Below are 19,274 nucleotides of genomic sequence, written 5' to 3'. Positions count from 1 at the left end.
CCTCCTCCTGCTCTTCTTGGGTTGGGGGGATTTCCCCTTCTTCCAGAGGTGGGGGGTCTGTGGTCTCCTCGGATGAGGGGTGTCCTCCGAGTCTTTTCTCCCCTATGTAAAACAAAAATGGTATACTTAGCACACAGATATTTGATGGCAGAACTATAAATATGAAACGTTGCTTGGAAGTGGGGTAAAATTGTCTATTTTGGCAGAGTTCCAAAATGGAGCATTTTCAGTGTCCTTTGTCAAGCTTCAATACTTTGCCTGTTTGGTACAAGCTTCACGGATGGAGACCCCCCTATAGTATACACTGGAGCACCTGTGTGGGCCCCCTAATAAAAATGGTGTTCTTGTGTCCCACACTAGTGCTCCAGTGTCCAGATGTGAAAAAAGCTGCTGAGTGTCCTCTCCTTACACAGAATCTAGTTTGCATTTCATTCTAGTAACAAAGCCATCTACACAACCAAATTAGTTTCAGACAAGTAGGGCGTAAAAATTGTGGCCAAATGCATATGGCCTAAACAATGGTGTTTTATAGGCCTAAAGAAAAATGTTTGATACGAACGAATAATGTGCCCATGAACATGAAAGTTGCCATTTAAAAATGTACACTTGTAAGAAAAGCACATGGAGCAGCACGAATGTAAGAAACATAAAGAATAGGAACACAGGACAACTACTTACTTTTTTGCAGCACTCTCTGGATCTTTCTGTACCGCTCATGTTCTCGTAATTTGAGGTCCGACCACCGCTTCCTGAGCTGATCTTTCCATCGTCGTACCCTGAAATTCCGGTGCAGACTCTTGACCACTTTCGCCATGATCTTGGCCTTTCTGACATTGGGGTTGGGGTAAGGTCCATACTTCTCACCATATCTTCAGGATTCCACCATCTCCAACATCTTCCCAAAGGACATATTTGAGGCCTTAAATCGTCTCCTTCTGGATCCAGACATTTCAGGCTCCGGGCTTTCCTCCCCCTCCTCCTCGTTGCTGTAATTAGCACGCACCTGCTGTGTATCCACCATGTGCTCTTCCCCCACTGCGCTGAACGAAAAGGGGCGGGGAATAGACTAGAAAGAACGTCAGGGGCGGGCGGAGTTACACGCATGCGCAGTGTGTATAAAGCGTAACACGCATGCGTATTACGTACGATCTGTGAGCGGAGGAAGGAGCATCGGAGGCGCCGATCGTGATAACGAAGGTAAGATCTGAACTTGGGCCTATACTGCTTCGAAATGGAAGCCTATATTGTAACAAGATTAGGGGAGTTTGGCCTGACCTTAGGGTTTGTCTTGTGTTGTGTCTTGCAGAGAAAATGGATGGCTTCAATGACCACAACTTCCTCCCCCTGTTCATAGACAAATACAGGGAGCTGCCCTGTCTGTGGCAGGTGAGACACCCCCATTACAATAATAAACAAAAGAGGCAGGCAGCGCTGGAGAAACTGCTGGAGTTGGTGAAGCCGATGGTCCCCACAGCAACCATCCCCTATTTAAAAACCAAAATTGGTGGCCTGAGGAGCACTTATCTTAGGGAGCGCAAGAAGGTCACGGATTCCCAGAGGTCCGGAGCTGCAGCAGATGATGTTTATGTCCCTAGGCTGTGGTACTATGAGAGACTGCGATTTCTGTCAGACCACACTGAAGTCAGGGAATCCCTCTCTACTCTTCCTTCCACTCTTCCTTCCACACCAGCTGAGGCTTCCGATGTCCAACCTGGGCCTTCCAGCCAGGAAGAAGTGGAGGAGCCCAGTTGGAGTCAGGTATAGCATTCTTCTACTGATTTCTGGTCAATAAAGAAATTATGTTTACTAGATGTTATTATTGATCACTAATTGCTGATTGAAAAAAGTGTTTTACATATCAATAGACAGTAGTGGGCACCCAAAATTGGGACAAGAATGAAAAATCCTGGGCTCAGAAGGATAGTCTGTTATATTTGATAACATTCAATTTGCAACAGTCAGGAGGTGAAAATTGTGTGTGATTGATGAATAAAAACTAAAACTATGTCCCTTTTTCATACACAGGCGGTGATTAGTGGCAGCCAGGAGGAGGCGGGGCTAAGTGGCAGCCAAGAGAAGCCTGGGACCAGTCGCAGCCTGACTGAATCGCAGGTTCCTCCCCTCCGCCTTCCATACAATAGAGCGAGGAAGACGACTCACATGGAGGATTCAGCGCTCAGGCTTATTCAGGAGGCTTCTGCGTCCCTCAGAGCCTTACCCACTCCTGAAGAGGCCTTTGCCTGCATGGCTGCCACAAAACTGCAGGGCATGCAGGAGGGTCAACGCAAGCTATGTGAGGACCTTCTTTATAAAGTCCTAACTAAGGGGGTGAGTGGGGAACTAACACCCAAGACCGATGTGATTGAGTTGGACCATCCTCCTCTTCCTCCTGCTCCTGCCACAACTCCACCACCAGAGCCACCGCGTGGAAGGAAGCGTGGAAGGAAGACCAGAGAGTGATGGCCCTGGGTTCAGTCTGGTCTGACAAAAGCTGCAGTCCCTTGTATGACCACAGCCTGGGGACACAGCTGTCATCTGCTGCTTTCCGGATCTCTGGGACTTCTGGACCAGACTGCACTCCCTTAGATAAGGACTCCTCAGGCCCCCAATTTTGCTTGAAAATAGTTGATGTGTGCCCTGGGGGTCCAAGGCTTCACCCATTTCTGCAGTTTCTCCAGCGTTGCCTCCCTCTTTGTTTAGTTGTGAGCCCTTAATAAATGTTTTTTTTTGGGAAATTATACTCTCCTATGTGTGTTTTCATCCAAAAAGGACAGTTTGTTGGTGACGATTCAGGCACATTTCTAAAGTACAATGTGAAATTAACAAGGGACAACAACACCAAACAATCTCCTACAGATTAAATATAACAACATATCAATGGTGTTGTGGTAACTTGACACAAAAAACACACACAAAAATTTTCAGGAGTACAAATAAAAATCCAATAAAACAAAAATCTGCCTTGAAAAATATACAAACCAAAAATAACTAATCTGCCTTAAAACCAAAAAAAAAATAAAAAAACAACACCAAAATAATGTTGTCAGATGTGACAAATCAAAATATATTGAGGGAATCCCGATAAATAGTAAAGAAATAAGTTTGTGAGAAGTCTGTGTCAATATGAGCAGCAAAACTACTTCATTCTTCTCACATTATAAAGAAGAAGAGAGTGCACTGTATTAAACCATTTTTGACATTGCAACGTGACGAAAGTGCTGTATCCATTGCGAACGCTAAGTTTACCAGACCAAGCTGTTCCGTGTCGGAATTTCTTCTGAGCATGCGTGGCACTTTGTGCGTCGGAACAGGCCACACACGGTCGGAATTGACGTGATCGGATTTTGTTGTCAGAAAATTTTATAGCCTGCTCTCAAACTTTGTGTGTCGGAAAATCCGATGGAAAATGTCCGATGGAGCCCACACACGGTCGGAATTTCCGACAACACGCTCCGATCGGACATTTTCCATCGGAAAATCTGACCGAGTGTACGGGGCATTACAGTGCATGATAGCTAGTTTTGAGGGCAATTGAATTGCATCTAGTAATGCTGTAAGTAAGAATGTGAGATGCTCTTTCCATCTGCTGCCACATATCCTCTGCGAAGCCATATTACACCATGGTCCCAGACCACACCATGAGCATATCTGGAATCGGTGTAAATGTTTATCTCTTTTCCTGCAAACAGCTGGCATGCACGGGTTAATGCTATCAGTTCAGCAGCTTGTGCAGACTGATAGGGTATTGGATTGGCCTTGAGGACAGTATCCGGCAGTTGGACCACAGCATATCCCGCATGATAGACATTATCACTTGGTCTGCTGCAAGAGCCATCAACAAAAACTGTTTGTGCAGTAGGGATTGGTACTGAAAGCATATCTGCTCTAGGTGACGTGTCCTGATGTATTGTGTACAGTCATGAGGTGGTGGTAAGTCATCCTGTTCTCCTTTAAGACCTAATAAGGCATTCAAAATTGGAGCTGGGCCAGAGTTTATGTTTGAACTTTTTATTTTCAGGTTTGGATTGGACAGGAGGATGACTTCATACCCACTCAATCTTTGTGCTGACATATGTTGAGTATGTAAAGTTTTGAGTGTGGTGACATTGTGTGTAGTATGTAAGGTAGTGTCATGACCCAAGGTAAAAGGTGTTGCCATCTCTACAACCATTGCACAAGAAGCCAACGCTCTGAGACAGGCGGGCATGCCCTGCACCTGTACTGGAACCACCTTTGAGAAAAAAGCTACAGGGCGTAGTCTCCCACCATGTTCCTGGGCCAGTACTCCCACCATGGTTCTGCAATTTTCCCTGGCAAACAAGTGAAACATTTTGCCATATTCAGGGAGGCCTAGGCTCAGGCTGGTAACCATTGCACATTTCAACATGGCAAAAGCATTTAACATTTCATCAGACCATTTTCCAATATCAGACATTTCAGAGAGGGTTGCTTGTCTCAATATATTGTCATAGAAAGAACAGTCAGGTATTCATTGTCGGCAGTAACCAATCATTCCAAGACAGGTGAGCATGTCTTTCTTGGTAAGTGGGCGGGGTAGACCCACTAGAGCGGCAGCTCTTTTGTGACTGACTTTCCTAACTCCCGGAGGCAGCACAAACTCTGGGTACTCAACCTCCTGTTTACACCATTGTAATTTTTTCTTAGACACTTAGTGTTCACATACATGTAACCATTTCAGTAAGGATTGGCTATCAGCTCGGCAGTCCTCCTCTGAAGAACTACAAATCAAAAGATCATCAACATATTGCAACAGTACAGAACCATGAGGGGCAGTCCAAGGCCTGAGGGTGGCTTGGAGTACTATATAATAGACCACAGGTGAGTCTATGTAACCCTGGGGCATTCTACACCAGGTAAACTGGCGATTGTGTTGGTCAATCAACACAGTAAAAGCAAAGAGTGGCCGTGTCTCCTTGTCTACAGGGACGGAGAAAAAAGCGTTCTTTAAATCAATTACAGTAAAACATTTGGCTATTGCTGGAATGGAGGACAGGAGTGATGGAACATCAGGTACAATGGGTGCTATTGGGACTATGAGGTCATTTATGGCCCTCAAGTCCTGTACAAACCTTAAGGAGCCATCCGGCTTCTTTACAGGGTTAACAGGTGTGTTGTATGGAGAAATAATCTCTTCCAGGACCCCATCCTGCAGAAACCTTTTTACCATTGGCACTATGCCATCCATCTTTTCCTTAGAGAGTGGATATTGTTTGTGATAGATAGGAAGTGCACCTTTTTTGAGAGTGGCCTCGTATGGTGTGCATAAAATAAGTCCTACATCCAGATCTGATGTAGACCATACCTGGGGGTCTATATCCTCAAAATCTTCTTCACTGCTTTGTTGTGACAGCATCAATAAACCTGGTTTACATGCTACTATAGTGATTTTATCTGAGGAAATGTCTAGACCTCCTTCTGAGTTGGTTCTAATTGTGATTCCTAGTGGCCCAAACAAGTCTCTTCCCATCAAATTTACAGGGCACCTTGGTATTATCCTAAAAGAGTGTGTGCATATGGTGTAACCTTCATCATCTTCTCTTGGTAGGGGTGGGGTCATATATGTTTTTGTCAGTATCCCATTAATTCCCAAAGAGTTCTGCTGGTTCCCATTTGCCTTTGAAATGATCTTCACAAATAGTACTCCTAGTGGCCCCGCTATCAACGAGATAGGGAAGGGGTCTCCCATTTACTGAAATAACAACCATTGGACTGTCAGTGAAATCATTTGAAACAAAAGAAAAGCTGGGACACTACCCTCCAGGCCCCATCATTGTTGTTGATTTCCCCATTTGATTTGAAATGTTGGACCTTGTTGGGTGGATGTCTGTGGTTGTTGTGTCTGGTTAGGGGCAGAGCTGGAGTCGGGAGTCTGAGGAGAGGTGGGGTGAGGACACTGACTCACCCAGTGATCCTCGGCACCGCAGTTGAAACATCCATTGTTCCTAGGGCGACTCATCCCTCTTCCATTTCTGCCTCTAAACCTGCCTCGAGCTTTTCCCTTCATATTTCCTTGGAAATGTTGTGTGGAGACAGGTGATGGCTTTGGTATAGCAAAACAACCTGCTGCATCTTTCTATGAAAGTGCTTTGCCAAAGTCAGCTCTAGGAAGAGTTGACCATTCAGTAATCATTTGTTTGACTGGGACCACTAAATGGGGTTTGAGATTACTCAGGAAAGTCTGGATCAATAATGGATCCATATCTGGCTGAATACCCAAACCAGCTTCCTGTGTCCACATATCATTGAATCTTTTCCAAAATTCAAGAACTGATCCTCCTGTCTTTTGTTTGCATGCTATGGTGGTGGGCAATTAAGATTTTGGTTTAAAAATCTCTAGCATGTGCATTTTTAATTCAGTCCACATATCATCTCTCCCTTGTTCTGTGTTAAGCTTGTAATCGGTTGCAGCTGTAGCCGCCGGTTCTACAGTAGATATAGTTCCAACCTTGGTCCAGTCCCAACCTGTGCCAGTCCCTACAACACCCTCAATAATTAACCTCAAATCTTCCTGTGTGTAGTTTCTGCCTTTACAAGCTTTTTTTAGGTAGACGAGAGTGGCGGATTCAGAGACAGTGGGTTTAGGACAATTTTTAACTATGCGATTTATGTCTTCAATCTCTATAACTTTCTTTAATAGACTGTTACCTACAGTCATTCAGGGCAGCTGCTGAGTTGCAGCGGCCACTTCTTGCTGTTTCCGTTGTATCTTTTGAGCTCTAGTTTCACTTTGTTTTCCTGATGGGCTTATTATGTTAGTTATACCAAGTCTGTCAGTAACACTAGTAATAAGGGACCCTCACCCGGTGACCATGCCCCATGCCTATATAAGTCGTTGCGCACACAGCATTACAGCGGGAGAGAGCGTCATGTCAACATTGGAAGAAGAGAAGAGGGAAGAAGACGATGGAGAAGACCGGGCTAACGCTAGCAAGAGAGCAGCAAAAGAGCAGAAGATAGCGGAGGAGCCCGGCAGAAGAACCAGAGAGCGGCAGAAGAACCGGAGAGCGGAGAACAGGCCTGAGAGCTGGAGAAGAACCGGACATCGGTAGAAGAGGCCGGAGGCAGCGGAGAAGTAGGAAGAGACCCCCGAAGTCGGAAGAAGACCCCTGGAGCTGCCTAATAAATTACTTTAACAACCTGTCTAGTGTGTTTTTTTATTGACACTTTTTTCCCCAGGCGAATGGGTAGGGGTACGATGTACTCCATACTCATTCACATAGGGCGGGGAGCCAGGATCTGGGGGCCCCCTTATTAAAGGGGGCTCCCGGATTCTGATAAGCCCCCTGCCCGCAGACCCGGACAACCAACGACCAGGGTTGTTGGGAAGGGGCCCTTGTCCTCATCAACATGGGGACAAGGTGCTTTGGGGTGGGGGGGCCGCAGGGCGCCACCCTTCCCCAAAGCACCCACCCCCCCATGTTGAGGGCATGCGGCCTGGTACGGTTCAGGAGGGCGGGGCGCTCACTCGTCCCCACCCCCTTTCCTGACTGGCTGGGCTTGTGTTCAGATAAGGGTCTGGTATGGATTTTGGGGGGACCCCCACGCCGTTTTTTCGGCGACATAGTCGCCTCTTTCTCGTGCTCGCTGCAATAGGAAATTGTGTTTTTCTATTGCAGTGAGTGCGAGATTATACCCTGTCGTCGAGAACCAGCGCGATAGGATCGCGCTGGAAACATTCTCACGGGCAGGTGCTGTAGCTGCCCTTGCGTCGTACAGACGAATACAGACGAACGGGCTTCCCGATAGGAACTGGGTCCGGCGGATTTCCAGCGGAAAGATTTGAAACATATTTCAAATCTAAAGTCCGTCGGATTTTCGAACGAAAAGGTCCGCTGGAAGTCCGATGAAGCCCACACATGGTCGGATTGTCCGACAGATTTGGTCCGTCGGACCAGTCTGGTCGAAAAGTCCGCTCATGTGTACAGGGCATTATACTCATCAATTCATTTGCAACCGCGTACTTTGTTTAAAGTCCCATTTTCTTTACTCCATTTTGTTCAGTAGAGAACGGTTATTATTAATTTAAATGTGAAGCACTAAGTGTCCTGCTGCCAAATAAATTGTATGTTCTTAACCGCTTGCCGACCAGCGCACCCTGATGTACATCGGCAGAATGGCACTGGCAGGAAAAAGGGCGTACAGGTACGTTCCCTTTAAGAAGTGGTATCGCGAGCGCGCCACAGCGGTCCCCATGACCGCGGATCCCGCGGACTCGATGTCCACCGGGTGCCCGCGATTGTGTCACAGAGAGGAAGAATGGGGAGATGCTTATGTAAACAAAGCTTTCCCCGTTCTGCCTAGTGACAGGACAGTGATCTACTGCTCTCTGTGATCGAGAGCAGTGATCACTGTCCTATGTGTTCAAGCCCAGCCCCCTCACAGTTAGAATCACTCCCTAGGACACACTTAACCACTTCACTGCCACCTAGTGGTTAACCCCTTCACTGCCAGTGTCATTTACACAGGAATCAATGCATTTTTTAGCACTGATTGCTGTATAAATGACAATGGTCCCAAAAATGTGTCAAAAATGTCCAATGTGTCCGCCATAATGTTGCAGTCCTGATAAAAATCGCAGATCGCCGCTATTACTAATAAAAGAAAATTAAAAATAAAAATGCCATAAAACTATCCCCTATTTTGTAGACACTATAAATTTTGTGCAAACCAATCAATATACGCTTATTGTGATTTTCTTTATCAAAAATCTGTAGAAGAATACATATCGGCCTAAACTGAGAAAAAAATAGTTTTTTTATATATTTTTGGGGGATATTTATTATAGCAAAACTAAAAATACTGCTTTTTTTAAAATTGTCGCTCTTTTTTTGTTTATAGCACAAAAAATAAAAAACGCAGAGGTGGTCAAATACCACCAAAAGAAAGCTCTATTTGTGGGAAAAAAAGGACGTCAATTTTGTTTGGGTACAACGTACCCCACAATTGTCAGTTAAAGCGGCGCAGTGCCAAATCGCAAAAAGTGCTCTGGTCAGGACAGGAGTAAAATATTCCGGGGGGTGAAGTAGTTAAAGCACATTAAAGCAGAACTTCAGCCAATAAGACATATTTTGTTCACCCTCTCCCATAATTGTATAAAAATTCCAATTTAAAAAAAAACAAAAAACGCTTTTGACCTTTTTGGTGCTGCAGCACTCAGAGTGAAGCTCAGTTCAGCAGCACTCTTTGTTTTCTGTCTTTGAATAAGGCTAATTTCTGTAAGGACTTGTGTAGACGACATCCGTTAGATGCTTGAGAGATCATGACAAAGTGCATTTGACCTGCTTGTTCTATATACAGTTAGGTCCATATATATTTGGACACAGGCACAATTTTCATACTTTTGGCTCTTCATGCCACCAGAATAAAATTAAAATCCAAATGAATTTGAAGTACAGACTTTCAGCTTTAATTCAGGGGGTTGAACATAAATATCAAGTACAAATTTTAGGAACTGCAACCATTTTTATACACAGCCCCCCCCCCCCCCCATTACCAAAGACTGGGTTTTCTCCTTTCTGATGCTTTGCCAGGCTCTAACTTCAGCTGTCTTAAGTTGTTCTTTGTTTGTGGGTCTTTCTGCCTTTAGTTTTGCCTTCATCAAGTGAAATGCATGCTCAATTCTGTTGAGATCAGGTGATTGACTCAGCCATTGTGGAATATTCCACTTCTTTTCCTCCAAAAGCTCCTGGGTTGCTTTTGCAGTGTGTTTTGGATCATTGTGCATCTGTACGATGAAGTGCCGTCCAATCCACCTTGCTGCATTTGGCTGAATCTGGCCTGACTGTATATCTCTAAACACTGCAGAATTCATCCGGCTGCTTCTGTCTTCTGTCACATCATCAATAAACACCCATGACCCAGTTCCACTGGGGGCCATGCATGCCCATTCCATCACACTGCCTCCACCATATTTTACAGATGATGTTGTGTGCTTTGGATCATGAGCTGTTCCAAGCCTTCTCCGCACTTTTTTCTTCCTGTCATTCTGGTACAGATTAAAGTGGACATAAACCTGAAAAAAAAATGTTTTGATGAAGACTTCTGTCTGGTACAGTAGATGATATCAAGTCATCTGTGCCCAGTCTTGCCATGAAGAGTTAATCCAGCTTTGAGCAATCCTCTTGTCTTTTTTAAGTAAGATAAAAAAACAACACACAGATAAGTTTGTGTCACCACATCCCCCACTGCTGTGACTGACATCTGATTTCTTTATCTCATGAACAAGTAGAGAGCAGAGTGTGTGTTAGATTCCAGCTTCACATCCCCCCTCCATTCTTCTTCAGCTCTCCCAGGATTGGCTGTTCCACGCCTCAGCATGCAAGGGCATGCTGAAGTCATGTGGTGCCTTTCCTGAGTTTTGACTGGATGTTACTCATCATGGGGCATGGTCAGTATGACTGAACAGTAGGAGAGTGTAGAGGTGGGGGGGAGTCTTGTGACATCATGACTCTGCCCACCAAGCTCCAACAAAGAGACCCACCCACTGATTCCACTGATTTGTGGGGCTCCTACTGCTGAAGGGGGTGACATTTGCAAACCGGGGATACATGCAGGAGGCTTGCATGTATATATATACATTAATACTGTGCGTTCTTCTTTCCTCAGAATGTACCAAACTGTTTATTTGGCCACTCCTAAAGTTGCTGCTATCTCTCTGATGGATTTGTTTAGTTTTTGAAGCCTTACAATGGCCTGTTTCACTTGCATGGACAGCTCCTTTGAACCATGATATAGGTTCACAGCAATAGATTCCAAATGCAAATACCACACTTAGAATCAACTTCAGACCTTTTACCTGCTTAATTGATAAAGAAATAACAAAGGAGTAGCCCACACCTGGCCATGAAACAGCTTTTGATTCAATTGTCCAATTACTTTTGGTCCCTTGTAAAATGGGTGTGTGGCTATTCTTAAGCACTGTAATTACTAAACCCTTCCTTTGATTTGGATGTACATACCCTCAAATTAAACCTGAGAGTGTGCACGTTCAGTCCCATATCCATTATATAACTATAGCTTGAATATGTTTTGGTAAATACTTGAAAAAACTAAAATTGTGCTTGTGTCCAAATATATATGGCCCTAACTTTATATATATATTAATATTGAAATCAAGGAAACTATATTTACTAAATACTATCATTACAGGTATTAAAAGAGAAGTATGGGTTTTGTTTTTTTCCTGTAGAACCATACTTACCTAGGTGGATGCAGCATCGGTCTGATGCTGCACCTGTCTCCCGTGGGCTCCAACAATTCGATCAAACACCACTGATCACTCGGTTCACAGAGCTACCTGAGCAGAGAGCTGATGACTATCAGTCACTGACTCTCTGCTCTAGCCCCCCTCCCCTGCACCCACTGGAGCACTGGGCTGTGCAGGGGGCAGGAGCAGCCGGCTCTGATCAAGGCATGTGGGTGGATCCCGACCATCTGGTCGTAAATTTTCCCCAGCTTGGATCAGCTCTATGACGTCAGCCGACAGCGAGTTTTCAGTTTTCCAAATGAGGGATGTACATATTTAGGTACAAACAATTTTAAAGTATAACTAAAGGCAAAATGTTTTCTTTTAGTTTTGGACAGAGTGGAGATTGATTAGAACACCTGTTTTTATTGCTGTCTGTACCCTAATTCCCTAATAGGGAAATTTCCCCTATCTATTTGTCCTGTTTACTTTTAACATCAAAAGTGACAGGAAAAGGTCACCAGAACAGTAAGAGAGGGGAAACCAATAGGGACACTAGTTCTAGTGACCTGGGTCCCCAATAGATTCCCTTAATTTGCAGGGATTTCCTATTACTTCCTGTTTTGGCTGTGGGACTGGAAGTGAAGGTAAATCTCCCCAATGGGACACAAATGGCAAAAAACTGATAGGGGCTACAATCCTCCCTTACTCTACCAAAAATAAAAAAACAATACTTTTGCCTATAGTTCAACTTTATGTCTATGGGGTTGATTTACTAAAGGCAAATAGACTGTGTACTTTGCAAAGTGCAGTTGCTCCAGAGCTTAGTAAATGAGGTAAAGCTACACTTTGGAAAAAAAACCTAATCACATGCAAAGAAAAAGACTGAATTTTTGCTTGCACGTGATTTGATGATGGAAGTCAGCAGAGCTTCTGATCATTTACTAAGCACTGGAGCAACTGTAACATGCAGAGTGCAAATGCAGTTGGCAAAGTCCACAGTCTATTTGCCTTTAGTAAATCAACTCCTATGTATTCAAAACTTGACATTGTGCTTGAAATTCAGCATCAAATGGAAATGATGTTTCTGTGTTGTGCATATCTTGACATTCTTTGCCTTTTAACTGATTGCACAGTAATAGGGCATCATTCTGTACATTATACAGGCGGTCCCCGGGTTACAAACAAGATCGGGTCTGTAGGTTTGTTCTTAACCTCCCTGGCGGTTTTCCCGAGTGTGGCTCGGGGTTAAAATTCAGGACCATTAGCGGTAACCCCGAGCCACACTCGGGATTACATCGCAGGATCCTGGTGTGGCTTTACTTACCTTGTCCCCAGGATCCTGCGATGTCCCCTGCAGTGTCTGCGGGCTCCGTCCTCCTCCGAAGCCTCTCCGTGCCAGGCTCCGTTCCCTGAGAGCGGCGCGACGCACGGGGGCGGAGCCTGGCGGCAAATTCAAAAAATTGTAAAAACAATAACATATACAGTACTGTAATCTTACAGATTACAGTACTGTATGAAATTATTTCACATCCCTTTTGTCCCCAGTGCTTTGTCCAATGCCCTGCATGCAGTTTTATGTTATATATACTGTTCTTTCTGCCTGGAAACTGGAGATTATCCATAGCAACCAAAAAGTGTCCCTTTACATCAAAAGTGGCTTTAGACCAGCTAGAAAACAGCGATAGTAAATTAGAACACTTGCAGAATTGAGCGATAGTGAATCGTGGGGAAATTTATTTTATTATTAATTTTTTTTTTTTTTTTTTTTTTTTTATTTTTATTTATTATATTATAATTTATGTTTTTGTGTTTCAAACTTTATCATACCCGGGATATCTACTAGACTCTTGTTTGGACAGATTTAAGTGTGTTATTGTTAAGAATTACAGACCTACAATATAAAACGCCAAATTTCCATGCAAAATAATTGTACCGCTTTCAGCACCTAAAATCTGAAATAATCATACCGCCAGGGAGGTTAAGTTGAATTTGTTTGTAAGTCGGAACAGGTAAATTTTTTAAGTGTAGCTCCAGCCAAACAAATATTTTTTTTTTTTTGGATAGCATAGGGAAGGGTTAACACTACTGTAACATTTGTTTTGCTGCCTATGTCCCTGATCAGAAGATTTCAGCTCACTTTTCTTTTCTTCTTAGTAACCCTTTATATAGTAAAAAGATAATTCCTTCCCCCTCTCTGAGCCTGCTAGAAAAAAATAGCAGAACATTGGTCCTTCTCTTGTTTGGAGTGTTTATCCATTAAGATACACTGGTTTTCAAAAAGAGGGTAGTCGTACAGATGTAATTGCAGCTTCTGGTTCTGGTGAAAAACAGAAGGTTATTATATAGAGATATCAATAGTAAATAAAGGAGATTCATGTAGGCTGAAATTTCCCTTTCATGTTGTCAGCCCACAACAAGAAATTAGGAGCAAAGTGCATATCTGGCAAAGCGCCAAATGTTTTCTGTACTTGCAGGGTGTTTAAAGCGATAAAACACAGGGCAATGTGCATGTATTGCAGAGATGTACTGCATATTATTATTATAATTATTTGTTCTGACATACACTTTAAGGGTCATTGGCCATTAAAGTTTTCATCAGCTGGGCCCAGTTTTTTTGTCTTTACTCAACTTGAATATCTCTATCAGTATTTAAAAGCAGTTTTCCCATAAATTGGTAGTTCTCTTTGTGCGGAAGTCCACGTGCTTGCTGAAGTCTTTCTATTTCCCTTTGTAATTTTCAGGCTTCTGCTCCTCAGTCTGTTTTTGATACACTTTTGTCCTATCATCATCATGAGAATTTGATCCTTTCTTACTAAGGGCGGTCATACATGTGTAGCGGTGTAGTTGCCACTAGTTCAAACATTCACTATATCACCCTCGCTGCCAGACTCCCATCTATCACTTCCAGAGACAATGAACAGTCCTTTGCTGGTTTTGTTTTTTGTTTACTGGGGGGTACAACTTGGTTGGGGAAAGGGGTATATGGGATGCCCATAGTATAGTTCACTTTGCCATCATATTTGTAGATTTTACTGATTAGCACATAGTTTGAGCCTGAAGGAAGGATGTGCATGATTAACAGCCACAGTCTTTTTCCCTGCATCTCCATGCAGACTATTGCTCCTCCTCTGCATAACTCCTGCAGACTATTGCTTCCAGAAGTTCCTCACCCATGACCGTGTAAGGATGAGGACATCATTCTTGACCGTGTAAGAGTGATGTTCCCAGAAAATCCTATCCTGCACAAACTTATACTGTAGTTATTAGTGTAATGTCACATCTTCTTCTTTAAGCAAAGGGACCCACTCTGGATAGTTCCTCAGTGCAGACTCTGGTTGCTCGCTGCTACTAGGCCAGAGGCCTGCAGTACCTCTCCCCGGAGGCATAGTAGTGTAAAAGCACATTAAGTGTGATGGACTACTGTTTCCAGCTAGCCCTGCTTGCAAATCCTGTGCCCTCAGGCCACATCGATTTGACACATATCCCCACAGTCTCTCCTCTGATCCAGGACTCCTCATCATTGACCGTGTAATGACAAGCACTACTGACCGTGCAGAAGTGAAGTTCCCTCACAGACTTCCTGGCACATCCAGCCCTCCACTGTGCTACACTCACCGACCTTCCTCTGACCCGTGTCCTTGATGGAGAACTTGACCGGACCGTACGTTCCGACAACCTTACCTGCCCCTCTGCTCCAGGAGTTCCTTATAAATGACCATGTACTCCATTCTCCACTTCACCCGGCTGACAACTCCCCCCAGTGGCATGTTACCTCAGCTTATATAGGAGGCCTGCCCCCTGCCAATACCAATTGGGGATTGGTCAGGGCTCCCACATGAGCTGCCTGCCACTCCAGTTCTAGGCCCTGCCCCTCTTCCAGAACATTCTCCCTGGAGGCAGGGGGGGCGCCTCAGAACTAGGGCACAGGTGGCCACACCCACTGATATTCTAACCACTCCCAGCCCCCAGATCAAAACAGACAGGCCTAGCTCAAAGCATAGGCCTGCCTAAATTTACCAGTGCTGACAGTATCCCTAGTAAAAAATCCCATACTAGCTATTGGTAGAGGGTGCTACACATGGATCAAAATTTTGCCAGCTCAGCAGGGAGCAGTCGTATTTTTATCAATTTATTGCCAGGCTGGTTGTACAGAACTTGATGAACTAAGTGACTTCTGTATAACCAGCTTTTTGTTTTTTCCTGAATGATCAGCCAGCCAGCTATAGCTAGCAACAGGGATCAGTGTATTCTGATGGTTAACTGCCATCAGAAAACAATAGTGATTCCTCCATCCACCTTCAATGTGTGGATGGGGGAATTTGGTCTTTTTTTTTTTTTTTCCAAACTGCTGGTTGGCCAGTTTAAGTCCTGCCTGAAGTTCAGGATGGCTTTTGTAAAATACAGTATATTATGTATTATAAATGTAAAAGTTGGTTTTGGCTGGTTTGGATAAAGCCAATCATTTGGTCCAGTCTGAGTAAATCTTGGTTTATTAAATGTATCAGAGTTAAATGTCAGCTTTGAACTAGGTTGGTCAAACACCAGCTGTGAACCCGATTTGTTCAATGCAGTCTTATTGAAGTCAGTGAAATAAAAAGTTTGCTTTGGCTAGTTAAGGTAAAGCATATCCTTAGGTTCGGTTTCAATGAATGTAGGTTTAAAGCATGTTTTAGAGCTATAAGTCAACTTCTAGTCAGCCTGGTCAAACACCAGCTTTTGATCTGGTTTGTTTAGTGCAAGCTTCTGTGTTCCAGGACTTTCGATCTCTGGGAATCCTGGTTGCAGGTTGTCATCATCACTGTTAGCCTGGGTTCACACTAGATGCTTTGCGAATAAACCGCAACCCGTCCATGCAAACCGATTGTGGAGTGTATGTTAAAGACACCCCTTAATTGGTTTGCAAAATGCAGTGCAGACAAAAAAAGGGTCCTCTGCTAGTTTGGTGCGAATGCGGTGCGATTTGAGCCATACAAATCCATGGCTCAAGTTTACACAGGAATGTGCTGTGATTCCTGTGAAGAATTACATGCGGTGACTCGCACCGCAGCAGTGTTAACACAGGCTTAAGGAGACTGTCCCTTGTGTTTTTACCGGCAATGCTTAGCCTTTTCTGTTCAAGCAGCTAGTGGTTATCATTTTAGCATTCATTACATGTGTTCTGTTCCTCAGATGTCATCAATTTAAGAATTGCAATAAAGTGATACTAAGCACAGGCTGTTTAATTTACAGTGTCCCTGCTATTTTTTGATGATGGCACCGCAATTATTTTAATAAAAGAAACATCTAAGTACCTTTTTCATAATTGATATACATGACCTGGCTCTTTCCCAGCCTGTCTGCAGGGAAATATAAGCAGGAGGAGCTTCTAGTTCTCTGCTACTGATTACATATTAAAAAAAAAAAAAAAAAAAATAGCCTTTGGAATACAGATTAAAAAAAAAAATTAACATCAGTAAACGGTTTTAAATTGTCATACAGATACTTATTTGAAATCAAATCTTTCTTTTTTTGGCAATACCATGGTGTGGGCGGATTTTTGCGAGTCACAGGGTGTATCACGGCCCTCCAGCCTGTGTCTTAGAATAAGTGGGAGGTGAAGCCCCCATAAATCTACATGTAATATCCCATCCCTATTGTGTTTAGCTGGTTAGTGGGCATGGAGGAGGAGGGAGGGAGTGGGCTGTCATTTACATTTACATGTGTTTATACCCACATGTGTGGCTCTATAGTCATGGGCTGCTCAGATGTGATAGGGAGGAAATGCTCAGCACAGAAACTCACTGAAAACTGAGCATGTGCAGAGTTGCTACCACAGCTGCAAAATCCCTAGCTGAATTGGGGACGCGAACAGAAGGTGGAGAGAGAGGGCAGCATGATTAACCAGGTTTTTTGTAGAATACAGAAAACAAATCTCGTAGTGAGTGAGTTAGTATGGACAGCATGTAATACAGCATTTATTGCTAGTTTTTTATTATGTGGGTTTAGTGATACTTTAACCACTTGCCGACCGCTGTCAGCACATATACGTCGGCAGAATGGCATGGCTGGGCAAAGTAACGTACCTGTACGTTACTTTAAATTTCCGCCGTGCACGCCGGCGCACACGCGCCTGCCACGAGCTCCGTGACCGTGCCCGCGGGACCCGCGAAATCAATCGCCACTGGGATACCCGCGATCGTGTCACAGAGCTGAAGAACGGGGAGATGCTGATGTAAACAGCATCTCCCCATTCTGCCTAGTGACAGGACACCGATCGTCTGCTCCCTGTCATCAGGAGCAGCGATCAGTGTCATGTCACTGCTAGCCCATCCCCCCCACAGTTACAATCACTGCCCAGGACACACTTAACCCCTCCCCGCCCCCTAATGGTTAACCCCTTCACTGCCAGTGACATTTTTACAGTAATCAATGCAATTTTATAGCATTGATGGCTGTATTAATGCCAGTGGTCCCAAAAATGTGTCAAAATTATCCGATGTGTCCGCAATAATGTCGCAGTCACGATAAAAATCACTGATCGCCGCCATAACTCCAAAAAAAAAAAAAAAATTAATAAAAATGCCATAAAACTATCCCCTATTTTGCAGATGCTATAGCTTTTGCGCAAACCAATAAATGCTTATTGCGATTTTTTTTTTTACCAAAAATATGTCGAAGAATACGTATCGGCCTAAACTGAGGAAAAAAAATGTTTTTTTATATATTTTTTGGTGATATTTATTATAGCAAAAAGTAAAAAATAATGCGTTTTTTTCAAAATTGTCCCTATTTTTTTGTTTGTAGCGCAAAAAATAAAAACTGCAGAGGTGATCAAATACCACCAAAAGAAAGCTCTATTTGTGGGAAAAAAGGACGCCAATATTGTTTGGAGCCACATCGCACGACCACGCAATTGTCAGTTAAAGCGACGCAGTGCCGAATCGCAAAAAGTGCTCTGGTCAGGAAGGGGGTAAATTCTTCCGGGGCTGAAGTGGTTAAAGGATTGGTTCATCTTTGGGAACAGGTTACATGTTCCACCTGTTTTTAGGGTGGAACATGTAACACGTTCCCAATGCTGCAGCCACTGTGCGATCCCCCCCCACCTCCCTGTGACAGCAGTATAGGGAGAGGTTCCCCGAACTAGCTGTCACTTTTTGAAATCAGCACAGCTGTGTGGGGCTCCGCCCACACGGGTGCGTCATTCATTCACACAGCTCTGTCTGTATGAACGAACTACAAGCCCCAACATCCTTTGCGGCTGTCAACTTGTAGTTCTTAATGAACTACCAGGGTGCTGTGGAGCGCTGTGGTAGTTCATTGATTCTTCCTGTCAGATTTTATCAGCTTGCCCATACGGGATGTATGGGCACACAGATACAATGATGGATCTGGAGGAGACCTGCATGGTACTAGCAATCTACAAATAAATAACTGCAAATTTTTTTACCTGCAAAAAAATGTGCATTTATTTTTATTTTTTCCTTTAAGCTCTTTGTTGACTTGGTAAAGCTGTTTTTACTTGGGTTTAAAGAAAGTAAACTCGGCTTTTTTTTCTTTTTTTTTTTCAATATTTACAGAGAACAAAGTGTCTTCATGCCTAGCACATAGTAATGTTAGCATCTAATGTTTCGCAAGTACCCTTTTGTGGCTTATCAAACAAAATACTCTTCCTGGAATCGGCTGCACCATCTTTGTTGTGGATTTCTGACTCCCCTGTGACATAATTTCTGCCCTTCCTCGTTTCCCCCTGCCAGAATCTCACGCATGTGCGATCGCGCGCTATTCAAGCCTCTTTCTCAATCGCCGTTACCACAGCAACCAAGCTCCTCCATTTCTTGCTGTGGATGTCTGTGACCTGGTACACTCCCCCTGTGTGACGTCTGCAAGTCACAAGTAGAGAACCAGGAAGCTAGGAAGGGAAAGTATCGCGAGTCTTCTCGCTGTGCCATTCTTGAAGGAAATTACAGACCCGCCACTGCTGTTGTTAAGGAAATGGCACACATAGTGTGCCGTTAATCAGATGACTAAATGCGCATGCGCCAGTGACATAAAAAAAAATTACAGGACGGATTACAGTAGACTGTAC

General features: G+C 43.9%; 1 protein-coding gene across 2 annotated transcripts in view; it reads left to right on the top strand.

Annotated features, from left to right (window-relative positions):
* ZNF385C (zinc finger protein 385C) overlaps window positions 1-19,274 on the top strand; it is a 798,047-nt gene that overhangs the window by 644,358 nt on the left and 134,415 nt on the right. The window lies entirely within an intron of this gene.

This window comes from Aquarana catesbeiana, linkage group LG12, assembly GCF_042186555.1.
Source record: "Aquarana catesbeiana isolate 2022-GZ linkage group LG12, ASM4218655v1, whole genome shotgun sequence".
NCBI lineage: Eukaryota > Metazoa > Chordata > Amphibia > Anura > Ranidae > Aquarana > Aquarana catesbeiana.
The sequence above is the reverse complement of the archived record's forward strand: the minus strand, read 5'-3'. Positions and strand labels throughout refer to the sequence as shown.